The 15,703-nt window shown below is 41.8% G+C and overlaps 1 protein-coding gene across 1 annotated transcript in view; it reads right to left on the bottom strand.

Annotated features, from left to right (window-relative positions):
- The window catches only part of dyrk1b (dual-specificity tyrosine-(Y)-phosphorylation regulated kinase 1B), a 48,996-nt gene that overhangs the window by 33,128 nt on the left and 165 nt on the right, over window positions 1–15,703 (bottom strand). The gene's annotated exons all lie outside the window — the stretch shown is intronic.

Genomic DNA, 15,703 nt, shown 5'->3' with positions numbered 1-15,703 from the left:
GGTACAATCCTCATGGTGGAAAGATTAAAGCACATTCATATCCAGTGTCTAAATCATTGTAACTAATATGTTGGCACCTATCAGGTTTATTTATAAGGAAATATTCTTGTTGACCCAATGCCCTGTAGAAAAAGAGTTCACAACTGAAATTATTTAACATAAATTACTGGAATGCACATTCAAAAAGTACTTATAATATAATGTATTTGTGTATATTTACAAGTGCAGTAATACATAAATGCAAATTGCTGTGCTAAAAGGTATTTTTGTCCCAACATAAATCATAAGTGACTCAATTTAGGTAAGAGATGTGTCTTTCTGATTTTTTTCTTTTCTGTCAGAGCAGTTTAACTCAATTCTGAGTGTATTTTTACTGTACTTGTTAATGTACTTGTATTGATGATATAAACCTCATTACACTGTAAGGTAGTGTACTTGTTAATGTAAACCTCATTACACTGTGAGGTAGTGTTCTTGTTAATGTAAACCTCATTATAGTGAGGTAGTGTTCTTGTTAATGTAAACCTCATTATACTGAGGTAGTGTTTTTGTTAATGTAAACCTCATTATACCGAGGTAGTGTTCTTGTTAATGTAAACCTCATTATACCGAGGTAGTGTTCTTGTTAATGTAAACCTCATTATACTGAGGTAGTGTTCTTGTTAATGTAAACCTTATTATACTGTGGTAGTGTTCTTGTTAATGTAAACCTCATTATACTGTGAGGTAGTGTTCTTGTTAATGTAAACCTTATTATACTGTGGTAGTGTTCTTGTTAATGTAAACCTCATTATACTGTGAGGTAGTGTTCTTGTTAATGTAAACCTCATTATACCGAGGTAGTGTTCTTGTTAATGTAAACCTTATTATACTGTGGTAGTGTTCTTGTTAATGTAAACCTCATTATACTGTGAGGTAGTGTTCTTGTTAATGTAAACCTCATTATACCGAGGTAGTGTTCTTGTTAATGTAAACCTTATTATACTGAGGTAGTGTTCTTGTTAATGTAAACCTCATTATACTGTGAGGTAGTGTTCTTGTTAATGTAAACCTCATTATACTGAGGTAGTGTTCTTGTTAATGTAAACCTTATTATACTGAGGTAGTGTTCTTGTTAATGTAAACCTTATTATACTGTGAGGTAGTGTTCTTGTTAATGTAAACCTTATTATACTGTGGTAGTGTTCTTGTTAATGTAAACCTCATTATACTGAGGTAGTGTTCTTGTTAATGTAAACCTCATTATACTGTGAGGTAGTGTTCTTGTTAATGTAAACCTCATTATACCGAGGTAGTGTTCTTGTTAATGTAAACCTCATTATACTGAGGTAGTGTTCTTGTTAATGTAAACCTCATTATACCGAGGTAGTGTTCTTGTTAATGTAAACCTCATTATACCGAGGTAGTGTTCTTGTTAATGTAAACCTCATTATACTGTGAGGTAGTGTTCTTGTTAATGTAAACCTCATTATACCGAGGTAGTGTTCTTGTTAATGTAAACCTCATTATACTGAGGTAGTGTTCTTGTTAATGTAAACCTCATTATACCGAGGTAGTGTTCTTGTTAATGTAAACCTCATTATACCGAGGTAGTGTTCTTGTTAATGTAAACCTTATTATACTGAGGTAGTGTTCTTGTTAATGTAAACCTTATTATACTGTGGTAGTGTTCTTGTTAATGTAAACCTCATTATACTGTGAGGTAGTGTTCTTGTTAATGTAAACCTCATTATACTGAGGTAGTGTTCTTGTTAATGTAAACCTCATTATACTGAGGTAGTGTTCTTGTTAATGTAAACCTTATTATACTGAGGTAGTGTTCTTGTTAATGTAAACCTTATTATACTGTGGTAGTGTTCTTGTTAATGTAAACCTTATTATACTGTGAGGTAGTGTTCTTGTTAATGTAAACCTTATTATACTGTGGTAGTGTTCTTGTTAATGTAAACCTCATTATACTGAGGTAGTGTTCTTGTTAATGTAAACCTCATTATACCGAGGTAGTGTTCTTGTTAATGTAAACCTCATTATACCGAGGTAGTGTTCTTGTTAATGTAAACCTCATTATACTGAGGTAGTGTTCTTGTTAATGTAAACCTCATTATACTGAGGTAGTGTTCTTGTTAATGTAAACCTCATTATACTGTGAGGCAGTGATACAGCAGCTTCTCAACAGGCTGTGAGTGAGACGCTTCCTGTAGTCTCTCTGCTGCTCGCTCTAAAGCAGAGCCTATATTATTACTGATTATATTTCCCTTCACAGAGCTACTGACGAGCTTCCACAGAACCACGTTCAGCCGTACTAACGACCAGACAGGAGATTACAGGCAGCGTGAGGAGGCAAGCAGACTCCAGACTCGCGTGCCTTGCAGCAAAATTCCACCCGGCAACTATCCGCTGTACCATGGCAACAGCCCTGCCATTGGTCCCCGGTGCGTTTTCAAATGACCAATGGGATGGCCAGCCGCGGGTGATGCTTGTTGCTAGGTAAACATGATGCAGAGGGAAGATAGAGGAGCAGCATGCTGCTACTGCAGGCTGCTTCAGAGGAGGAGGAGATACCCTCTCGCTGGGTGCCAGAGAAGCTAAATGTGACACAGAATGAAACACAGCGACCTGTGGGAACACTGCTGCCATTGTTCTCTACACATGCACACACTAACGCACATCTGCCTTTACTTTAGTCAAAAAGGACACGAGTTAGTGGAACAATTAGTAAACACAAGTGTAGAGCTTCCTCCATTATTACACAACAAAAACCTGCTCATGTCAATGTGTAGTTTATAGTAATAGTTAACATATTCTAATAGACTTAAGTCTGGTAAATGAAGACCATTAGTGAGCAGCAGCATAAGCAGTCTTCACGGTCCATATTGTGTGGGGACAGCACCATGCAGGCCCACCTTTCAATTCAAAGTCCCTGTTCATGACCCGTTTGGGTCTGAGGATTGTTTTCCAGATGAGAAAACTATTCAGGATCCAAAACATATTACATTTTCATGTTAGGATCAGGCAACTCTCCTGAGCCCAGCAGTGAGTCCTCCTGTTGTAAACCACATCATATATATGAAACCAATATAATAATATATATATATAAAATAGTGAGTCCAAACCTTTAAGTGAAATCAGTGTAGTCGCTTGCTAATTAAAATATCACTTCTGGATAGCAAAGAAAGCAGAATGTCAGAGAGCGCGCACACACACACACACACACACACACACACACACACACACACACACACACACACACACACACACACACACACACACACACAGACTGTTCAGAACCGATAATAAGCATAAACAATATGTCACACGGTTGAACAAGAAATCAAACTCCCCAAGAGATTATGAAATACTGTAATGAATAGGTAATAATAAAACACATAATATCGTAAAGCAGGGGCCTTAACTTTTAAAACAGGTCCATCTACAGAGCACATTTCATACACAAAGGCAATTAAAAGTGCTTTATAATGCAAACACAAAGAAAAACAAGTGTTCAAATTCTGGTAATACATGCTTTTAGTGTTTGCTACTTTTCTTAAACAACGTTTTGAATACTGTCCTGCTACAGTTTTTATTGTTATTCACTTTTGTGATGAAAGAAAAACAATTGAGGCAAAACTACATTCTTCGCTCCCCGAACCCTAAAAGTCAGACTATGAGATGGGCCCCGAGCTTACACCACCAACATGTTTCAGGTGACACTACCAAGACTATGAGATGGGCCCCGAGCTTACACCACCAACATGTTTCAGGTGACACTACCAAGACTATGAGATGGGCCCCGAGCTTACACCACCAACATGTTTCAGGTGACACTACCAAGACTATGAGATGGGTTGTGGTTCGGGAGATACTTTAGGAAACGTCACATGACTTATTTTTCATTTCCTTGTCCGATAATGGGCGCCGCAGGGCTAAATTGGTTAAACCTTTAGTCCAGTCTACTCCTTAACTTAAACCTTTAGTCCAGTCTACTCCTTAACTTAAACCTTTAGTCCAGTCTACTCTGTAACTTAAACCTTTAGTCCAGTCTACTCTGTAACTTAAACCTTTAGTCCAGTCTACTCTGTAACTTAAACCTTTAGTCCAGTCTACTCCTTAACTTAAACCTTTAGTCCAGTCTACTCTGTAACTTAAACCTTTAGACCAGTCTACTCCTTAACTTAAACCTTTAGTCCAGTCTACTCCTTAACTTAAACCTTTAGTCCAGTCTACTCCTTAACTTAAACCTTTAGTCCAGTCTACTCTGTAACTTAAACCTTTAGTCCAGTCTACTCCTTAACTTAAACCTTTAGTCCAGTCTACTCTGTAACTTAAACCTTTAGTCCAGTCTACTCTGTAACTTAAACCTTTAGTCCAGTCTACTGCTTAACTTAAACCTTTAGTCCAGTCTACTCTGTGACTTAAACCTTTAGTCCAGTCTACTCCTTAACTTAAACCTTTAGTCCAGTCTACTCTGTAACTTAAACCTTTAGTCCAGTCTACTCTGTAACTTAAACCTTTAGTCCAGTCTACTCCTTAACTTAAACCTTTAGTCCAGTCTACTCCTTAACTAAACCTTTAGTCCAGTCTACTCCTTAACTTAAACCTTTAGTCCAGTCTACTCCTTAACTTAAACCTTTAGTCCAGTCTACTCTGTAACTTAAACCTTTAGTCCAGTCTACTCTGTAACTTAAACCTTTAGTCCAGTCTACTCCTTAACTTAAACCTTTAGTCCAGTCTACTCCTTAACTTAAACCTTTAGTCCAGTCTACTCCTTAACTTAAACCTTTAGTCCAGTCTACTGCTTAACTTAAACCTTTAGTCCAGTCTACTCCTTAACTTAAACCTTTAGTCCAGTCTACCCTGTAACTTAAACCTTTAGTCCAGTCTACTCTGTAACTTAAACCTTTAGTCCAGTCTACTCCTTAACTTAAACCTTTAGTCCAGTCTACTCCTTAACTTAAACCTTTAGTCCAGTCTACTCTGTAACTTAAACCTTTAGTCCAGTCTACTCTGTAACTTAAACCTTTAGTCCAGTCTACTCCTTAACTTAAACCTTTAGTCCAGTCTACTCCTTAACTAAACCTTTAGTCCAGTCTACTCCTTAACTTAAACCTTTAGTCCAGTCTACTCTGTAACTTAAACCTTTAGTCCAGTCTACTCCTTAACTTAAACCTTTAGTCCAGTCTACTCCTTAACTAAACCTTTAGTCCAGTCTACTCCTTAACTTAAACCTTTAGTCCAGTCTACTCTGTAACTTAAACCTTTAGTCCAGTCTACTGCTTAACTTAAACCTTTAGTCCAGTCTACTCTGTAACTTAAACCTTTAGTCCAGTCTACTCTGTAACTTAAACCTTTAGTCCAGTCTACTCCTTAACTTAAACCTTTAGTCCAGTCTACTCCTTAACTAAACCTTTAGTCCAGTCTACTCCTTAACTTAAACCTTTAGTCCAGTCTACTCTGTAACTTAAACCTTTAGTCCAGTCTACTCCTTAACTTAAACCTTTAGTCCAGTCTACTGCTTAACTTAAACCTTTAGTCCAGTCTACTCCTTAACTTAAACCTTTAGTCCAGTCTACTCTGTAACTTAAACCTTTAGTCCAGTCTACTCCTTAACTTAAACCTTTAGTCCAGTCTACTCTGTAACTTAAACCTTTAGTCCAGTCTACTGCTTAACTTAAACCTTTAGTCCAGTCTACTCTGTAACTTAAACCTTTAGTCCAGTCTACTCTGTAACTTAAACCTTTAGTCCAGTCTACTCCTTAACTTAAACCTTTAGTCCAGTCTACTCCTTAACTAAACCTTTAGTCCAGTCTACTCCTTAACTTAAACCTTTAGTCCAGTCTACTCTGTAACTTAAACCTTTAGTCCAGTCTACTCCTTAACTTAAACCTTTAGTCCAGTCTACTGCTTAACTTAAACCTTTAGTCCAGTCTACTCCTTAACTTAAACCTTTAGTCCAGTCTACTCTGTAACTTAAACCTTTAGTCCAGTCTACTCCTTAACTTAAACCTTTAGTCCAGTCTACTCTGTAACTTAAACCTTTAGTCCAGTCTACTCCTTAACTTAAACCTTTAGTCCAGTCTACTGCTTAACTTAAACCTTTAGTCCAGTCTACTCCTTAACTTAAACCTTTAGTCCAGTCTACTCTGTAACTTAAACCTTTAGTCCAGTCTACTCCTTAACTTAAACCTTTAGTCCAGTCTACTCTGTAACTTAAACCTTTAGTCCAGTCTACTGCTTAACTTAAACCTTTAGTCCAGTCTACTCTGTAACTTAAACCTTTAGTCCAGTCTACTCTGTAACTTAAACCTTTAGTCCAGTCTACTCCTTAACTTAAACCTTTAGTCCAGTCTACTCCTTAACTAAACCTTTAGTCCAGTCTACTCCTTAACTTAAACCTTTAGTCCAGTCTACTCTGTAACTTAAACCTTTAGTCCAGTCTACTCCTTAACTTAAACCTTTAGTCCAGTCTACTGCTTAACTTAAACCTTTAGTCCAGTCTACTCCTTAACTTAAACCTTTAGTCCAGTCTACTCTGTAACTTAAACCTTTAGTCCAGTCTACTCCTTAACTTAAACCTTTAGTCCAGTCTACTCTGTAACTTAAACCTTTAGTCCAGTCTACTCCTTAACTTAAACCTTTAGTCCAGTCTACTCCTTAACTTAAACCCACTTCACAAAGACAGGATGTTGAAATAGTTTTTTGGCGATCTCAGGATATTCTGCCTTGATTTTAATCCAGAACACCAGCAGAGGAGAAACGTTTGTTTAAGTTTCAATTTTGGGGTAACGTATCACGAAATTATTACAGAATTATTACCAAATTCATCTATCTGTCGGATGTATTCTGTAGTTTTTTTAAAATAAAACATCTTTCCGACCTTGATAATCAATCAACATTGTTTTCATTCATTCTTTCTGGACCCACGGACCGGCTGGGGACGGCTGACCGATATATACACACATATATGACCTCACGATATACAGTATATCGAACAACTAACCTGGAGTTGGGAATCACAACAATTGATGACTGACTATTAACATGCTGATACATATCTGATATGGCTTCGTGGAACAAGTTGATTTTGTGTAAGAAATATGTTGACTATGACAGTGTGAACTCAAACAGCTGGCGTAAGCGGCTGCTGATCGGTTACTTCCATTTCAGCTGTGCTTAGACTTCAAACGGCAGTAGTCCATATTTTTATTTGAACAACGGATCAAAGGCCAACATGTCGCCTAATATCAAAGGTGTCCCGCAGTGAATCAGAGAATTATCACCCACACTGCAGTTCCCTCAGCTCTGGAGAGACTCTTTTAGCTCATTGTTGTTTCGGTTCTGCTGCCCACAGCTCTACTGTTTTGGTTTGTCTTTGTCAATCCAATGTGAGTAATTCAAATAATAAGATGTGGGGGGTGTTCTTGCATCTATCAGTCACATGATGGGCTTTACTCAATGTGAATGGGAGACGCAGAAAATATTCGGAAGAATATTTTTTCATAAAAAAAAAAAAAAAAAAGGTATCGTGTGCAACATTTCCCTAAAAACTCCCTCATCACTCGACGTGTGAGGTCCCAGCCCTCTTTCAGTATTTTCTTATTTCCCTGCTTGGGACTCTTCCGGGCCTCAAAGAGCATCTGGGGCCTTAATTAAGCCCCAGCCATTCAGCAGCCCCTTCTCACTCCCTCTTCAAACACCACCCCGTCATTTTGGATTACTCGTCTATCGGAGTTAAAAGTACATCAAATTAACGTATATATTTAGTTGCATCAGTTGATCGCAGAGGCAACGACAGTTCATTTTGAAAGAGCAACAACCAATGGGGATGTGGTTTGGTGTTCCAGCCAACGACAACAAGTCACGTTCACTAAAAACAGGAACCATGTGCCGACACCAGCTCCATCCCTGTTATAGCTGAAGGGTTCAAATGGGTCAGAGTTCTGCTTTTACAGGTCCATGAGCCTGTTCAGCTTTTGGTCCAGCTGTAGTCAAGACTACACGCACACGCACGCACACGCACGCACACACGCACGCACACACGCACGCACACGCACACACTGTTGCCAGGCGAGACAGTCAGGTTCAGTGCGAGACCCAGAAATAGAGTCCCAGTAAGGACAGGTGGAAGGGTCACATGCAACGACCCCCTCACCCAAATTACCACCACACATACACACGGAGGCTTTGACAGGCTGAAATGAGACAAATAAACTGAAGACAAATTAAACAAGCTGATGTAAACCTGATTCTCATGAACTAAAATAGCCCTAACTGCACTAAAGGTCCCCTAACGAGCTTTAACCACCGAGGGCCAGTCTTCCTCAACTGAGCAGTTTGCGCAGTTCTCATAGAGACAATAACTGGTCTAACTTTTACATTTTATTCCTGTCCTCTCCCTCGTCCCCATGAAACATAACAAAGGGTGTTTATAGTCTTCATTCAAACCCAAAGAAGCGGGTTTGGGGAATAACTTCCTTCTTACGGCGCTGCTCGGCGATGACGTCGTCCCAACAGAAAGACGGGGCTGTGTTTAATCAAAGGTTCTGCTTGTTGGGATACATTGACAGCACCACACATTGGAAGGGTTTGACAAAACAGGAAGAGGGCACTACATGTGACCAAGTGTGCACAGGAGGAGACACTACATGTGACCAAGTGTGCACTACATGTGACCAAGTGTGCACAGGAAGAGACACTACATGTGACCAAGTGTGCACAGGAGGAGACACTACATGTGACCAAGTGTGCACAGGAAGAGACACTACATGTGACCAAGTGTGCACAGGAGGAGACACTACATGTGACCAAGTGTGCACTACATGTGACCAAGTGTGCACAGGAAGAGACACTACATGTGACCAAGTGTGCACAGGAAGAGACACTACATGTGACCAAGTGTGCACAGGAGGAGACACTACATGTGACCAAGTGTACACTACATGTGACCAAGTGTACACTACATGTGACCAAGTGTGCACAGGAAGAGACACTACATGTGACCAAGTGTGCACTACATGTGACCAAGTGTGCACAGGAAGAGACACTACATGTGACCAAGTGTACACTACATGTGACCAAGTGTGCACAGGAAGAGACACTACATGTGACCAAGTGTGCACAGGAAGAGACACTACATGTGACCAAGTGTACACTACATGTGACCAAGTGTACACTATATGTGACCAAGTGTGCACAGAAAGAGACACTACATGTGACCAAGTGTACACTACATGTGACCAAGTGTACACTACATGTGACCAAGTGTGCACAGGAAGAGACACTACATGTGACCAAGTGTGCACAGGAAGAGACACTACATGTGACCAAGTGTACACTACATGTGACCAAGTGTACACTACATGTGACCAAGTGTGCACAGGAAGAGACACTACATGTGACCAAGTGTACACTACATGTGACCAAGTGTGCACAGGAAGAGACACTACATGTGACCAAGTGTACACTACATGTGACCAAGTGTACACTATATGTGACCAAGTGTGCACAGGAAGAGACACTACATGTGACCAAGTGTACACTACATGTGACCAAGTGTACACTATATGTGACCAAGTGTGCACAGGAAGAGACACTACATGTGACCAAGTGTACACTACATGTGACCAAGTGTGCACAGAAAGAGACACTACATGTGACCAAGTGTACACTACATGTGACCAAGTGTGCACAGGAAGAGACACTACATGTGACCAAGTGTGCACAGGAAGAGACACTACATGTGACCAAGTGTGCACAGGAAGAGACACTACATGTGACCAAGTGTGCACAGGAAGAGACACTACATGTGACCAAGTGTGCACTACATGTGACCAAGTGTGCACAGGAAGAGACACTACATGTGACCAAGTGTACACTACATGTGACCAAGTGTACACTACATGTGACCAAGTGTGCACAGGAAGAGACACTACATGTGACCAAGTGTGCACAGGAAGAGACACTACATGTGACCAAGTGTACACTACATGTGACCAAGTGTACACTACATGTGACCAAGTGTGCACAGGAAGAGACACTACATGTGACCAAGTGTACACTACATGTGACCAAGTGTGCACAGGAAGAGACACTACATGTGACCAAGTGTACACTACATGTGACCAAGTGTACACTATATGTGACCAAGTGTGCACAGGAAGAGACACTACATGTGACCAAGTGTACACTACATGTGACCAAGTGTACACTATATGTGACCAAGTGTGCACAGGAAGAGACACTACATGTGACCAAGTGTACACTACATGTGACCAAGTGTGCACAGAAAGAGACACTACATGTGACCAAGTGTACACTACATGTGACCAAGTGTGCACAGGAAGAGACACTACATGTGACCAAGTGTGCACAGGAAGAGACACTACATGTGACCAAGTGTGCACAGGAAGAGACACTACATGTGACCAAGTGTGCACAGGAAGAGACACTACATGTGACCAAGTGTGCACTACATGTGACCAAGTGTGCACAGGAAGAGACACTACATGTGACCAAGTGTACACTACATGTGACCAAGTGTGCACAGGAAGAGACACTACATGTGACCAAGTGTGCACAGGAAGAGACACTACATGTGACCAAGTGTACACTACATGTGACCAAGTGTACACTACATGTGACCAAGTGTGCACAGGAAGAGACACTACATGTGACCAAGTGTGCACTACATGTGACCAAGTGTGCACTACATGTGACCAAGTGTACACTACATGTGACCAAGTGTGCACAGGAAGAGACACTACATGTGACCAAGTGTACACTACATGTGACCAAGTGTACACTACATGTGACCAAGTGTGCACAGGAAGAGACACTACATGTGACCAAGTGTACACTACATGTGACCAAGTGTGCACAGGAAGAGACACTACATGTGACCAAGTGTGCACAGGAAGAGAGGCAGGACATGGAAAGACATCTGCCTTGTGTGGAGATATAAAGTTAAAGAAAAGAAAAGGGCATGCTTGGAACAACAAAACTGTGTCAAAGCAGTGGAAATACTTCAGTAATGAGTGGAAGAACAAATACATTGATCCAGCTGAGTTCTGCCAAAAACACTACTCGTAGCATGAAAGAAATTTGTGCAGTCAGCCCTGTGGAACCCAACCCAAATACAACGAGGACAGTCAGAGGAAGACGTCCCATTGCAAGCTAAAGTAACAGAGCAGTTTGGTTCAACCAACCTAAATGTAAGAAGAGACATATGGATTGCAAACAATACTTTTCCTAACCAACATGGCTTCGCATGAATTGTGGGAGAAAACATGGAAAAAAGCGTGACTCATTGTGAACGTGGGCTCAGTTAAACTTTAGGTAGAGCTGTTGTGACATTAACACGGTTTTCATAGAAGTGAACAATAAAAAACCCAACACACTCAGTTTACCTGGAAAGTTGTTGCAACAGAGGATAAAGGGTTATACTAGCTCCCACTGAACTTACAAAAATGCAATTTTGCACAGATGGATCACAGATCTCCTCTCTACCGGTGTGCTTCTCTACAGAGGAAGGTCTGCATGCTGATGGTCCTGTCCGCTCCTGAGCACAGGGGAAGACTTTTGGAGCAAAAATATTTAATTTGAGCAAGCCAAGATCAATTACTTCCACATTTCAGTCCCTGCTCTGGGAGCTTGCAGAACCTTGGACACTGTGTTTCTCTTGCTCCAGCATCCTGCTCTTTGACTGCAGGCAATAGGTATAGAATCGATCACCAGTGATCGGCGCGCAACGCATGCTGGGTAGATCTGTGTCCGACTTGATCCCGACTTGCTCTGACGTCATCCTAATTTACTGTGTAGTTGTAAAGCCTAGTTTATGGTTCTCCGTCAGGTCGACGGCGTCGACGCAGACCCCTACGCCGTAGCCTGACGCGCACCTCCAAAAAATCCTAACTACGCGTCGCGTTGACGCGGACCGCAAGCGCTGTGATTGGTCCGCTCAGAACGTCATTTCCGGCAGTTGCTTTTTCCCATTTGCTCTTCAATATTGATGAGCTCCAACTTTAATGCAGCCGCTCCAACTTGGTCGCCATTGTTTACTGTGACCGGAATTCGGCTATAACCCCTGAAACCACACAGCCACACAGCCACTCCCCCCTGGCGGTGAACTGCAGAGCAACGCGGTCCCTCGGCGCAGAACTTCGAATGCTCAACGACGGCGTCACCTGACGGAGAACCATAAACTAGGCTTAATACTTAACGCTCGATCGTTGACTGTTAGTCTCATGTTTAATCTAAAGACGTAAATTGTATGATTGATAATAATAATAATAATAATAAGTGTAATTTATGTATACACATCAAAACAAGCAGCAAAGTGTTTCACAGGTAGACATAAAAAACAAAGGATGCAGCTACACGCACATTTCTACATAAATATATATTTATAAACACCTATGAATAAATCATAACGTGATCTGTAAACTACAAGTAGCCTACAGATCGGAATAAACAGGAAGTGAATATTTGAAGGGAGATGAGGCCTGTCCGACTTGATCGCAGTTTTTTGTCAACGCCCCCTGATGATGATGATGAGGATGAGGATGATGATGCTCTCGTCTACAGTCCAGAGGCGCAGTTCTTTGGAACGAGCCTCTTGACTTGATGGTCTGTGTCCAGCCGGATTGCTAGTAGTGGTTACGTTACTTTGTATTTTCTACAACCCCACATGAGTTTTGGTTCCACATCTTGTTGAACCTCAAATAAATTCAGTTGTGCCTGTACTTCCTTAACCAGCAGCTAAGCTCCTCTGATCTGTGCAGCCGCTCACTAAGCTAGTAGCCTAAGCAAGTCGTTCCCCTAATAACACGACGGTGCGGTTGGCAAGAAGCTCCGCCGTCATCACCGCCGTCCTGCCGGTGCTGAATCCAACTGCTGCTGAAGTAGCGCTGGAAGCGGCTTCATTCAGACGCTGCTGTGGGACTACGGATAATATTATGAACCCAGACACCATGGAGTTTGATGTTCCCACGTATGTGGAATCTATATACAACAAGTGTAAAGCACAACTAGTGGTTATTTCCATGGTGGAAACGGCAACTGTTTTTACGGATATAAGCCACGCCCCCTTTCAGGCGGGAGTAACGTTCGCGACGTTTTAGTGTGAACGCAGCTTTAGGGCTGACGGCGCTGTCAGTAGCCAGGCAGGAGAGACGATATATCTGAACTACGGCGAGGATCCACACTTTCTTTTCTTTGACTGGAGAATAAATGTTTTTATAGCCTTTTTTCTATTTGGGGGATAACTATGCTTTTCATTTTTGAACCATGGTATCCATAATATGGGAGGTCTTTGGGGGATGTAACCAGGAAGTATAATGTTGCGAAGCAGTCAGTTAATTAGCTGTCTTTTTTTAGTCTGCGTTTGGCACCATTAAAAATATACCAAATTAGCTATAAGCAGTTCCTGTAGCCATCATGTACAGGCAACTATCACTGGGTTAGTTTGAGACTGAAGACATGTGAAATAATGTGATGAGGAGAAAAGAAAATTATCCCCAGTCCATTTCAGTAGTTTATTTATATATATATATATATATATATATATATATATATATATATATATATATATATATATATATATATATATATATATATACATACATATATATATATATACATATATATATTTATATATAAATAAACTATGTGATAGGGAGGTCGGAAGGACAGTTTTTGAAGGCTAGTCTGGAGACCAAACTCTGTGGTCATATTGAAGAGCATGTATAATAATAATAATAATAATAATAATAATAGGCACATCAATCCTGCAGGTTTAAAACCCTCATGAGACACTGTGTGGCCTGTGGAGTGCAACAGTTGGAATCTTCTCTTAAAGAGAACCTACAACCTGGGTACATGTGCATCATCCAGGAACATGCTGGCCCAAGAATGGGATCTGATGGCATGTCACTGGAATGAAATCCAGCATCATATGACATCACATCTCCTTTTGTTGGCTGAGAAGGCAGAAACACTGCAGCTTTTAGGGAGAAGATGAGAAGCATAATATATGAAATGTTAATCAAATGTATCCAACTCATTCAGATTTCTCTGGAGATAAATATAGTAGTATATAATAGGCACAACTCTGTCCCTGCTGAACTACCACTAACACAGAGGTAGTGTCTTTTCACTCACAATCTGAATAAGCTAACCACGAACACCAGCCAAATATCTGTTGTATTAGAAGGCAAGATCAATATTAAAAAAGGGGACAAGAATGCACCTTAAGCCAACGGACAGAAAATAGATACAGATCCACCCCAAGTCAGAAAGCGTTCCAGCTCGAGTAACAGCAGCGTTATGCCCGAGTCAAAGAGCCACAGGAGCCCAGAGCGTCACAGGAAGTAGAGGAAACCAGCGGCACAAGAGGTTTGGAATTGGACTATCAGTGACTAGAACACGATGAAATGAGTGTCTCCAAGGTGCCCAGCGCACACACACACACACACACACACAGTCAGGGAACTAGTCCACTGGCTGTTTGAGGCCAAAAGACAGACTGCATAACCACTGCAGCGGTCAAAGGGAGCCCAACATGTTTTTAAATGGCCTTCACGTTGTGTCAGTGGGACGGAGCGCTGCTCCCTCTTGAAACCAATCTGGGATCTATTTGACGAGACTTGATGTGAAATCCTTGTGCACATTGTGGCTACAGTGTTGCTATAACGTGTAGTTTACCATAAACACCAAGCGCTTAATGGATCTACATTTCAACGAAATAGAGATGAGTGACACTGTACTGTTGATGTGTTATGCCTTTGTTTCTGTCCAATAATAAACTGAGTGAAACAACTGAGTCAGAGAACAAGTAGTTGGGTAGAACATCATTTGGAACTCAAACGTGTTCCCCGAAGCCCCACTTCTTCTGAACAGTCTAACAGAACGCGTGTGTGTGTGTGTGTGTGTGTGTGTGTGTGTGTGTGTGTGTGTGTGTGTGTGTGTGTGTGTGTGTGTGTGTGTGTGTGTGTCATCATTTGTTACAAACCGCTTCTCTTTTAAGGCTACAGCTCAGACCGCAGCATGTAGTTTGGTCATTGACAGGTGGAGCAGACCAGAGCAGCAGACGGGTCCCTGTCCTGCAGGGCCGGGTTAGGGGCTGGGGTTGATGCGGTGAGCTAAGCTAGCCGCTAGCTTGCCGTTAGCTGGGGAGCAGAGGACTGCTGCAGATCTGCAGAGGACAGTCGGGGGTTGCCGGCTGTCACACCGGGCTGTACCCACTGGAGACCGACATAGACACCGACACACATGTCCGTCTCCCCGTACATACATGTTGCTGTATATGTCTGTCTCCCCATACATACGTAACTTATATATACGCACACACACCCAGTATTAGCCTAGATACACACACACACACACACACACACACACACACACACACACACACCGCGTCTTTATGACCAACACTTGGTGAAGTCTCCAGGTGGAGACCCGGTCCCGGGGTATAGACGTAGAGGACACTGCATCCATGTGATGGTCCATCCCCGGAGCTCCACCCGTCCAACACGACCCATTGTCCCGGTTAGGCATCAAAACCCTCCTCGCCCACCCAATCAGCCATCTGACCCGAAGAGGACCGGGACCCGAGGAGGCCGGGTGGCAGGGCGACCCCGTGGGAAGGGTTTACCATGATGCACCGAGACCCGGTCCTCCGGCACCGACACACACACACACACACACACAC

Source organism: Taurulus bubalis (assembly GCF_910589615.1).
Source record: "Taurulus bubalis genome assembly, chromosome: 12".
Lineage (NCBI taxonomy): Eukaryota > Metazoa > Chordata > Actinopteri > Perciformes > Cottidae > Taurulus > Taurulus bubalis.
Note: the sequence above shows the minus strand (reverse complement) of the source record. Positions and strands in the feature narration are given on the sequence as shown.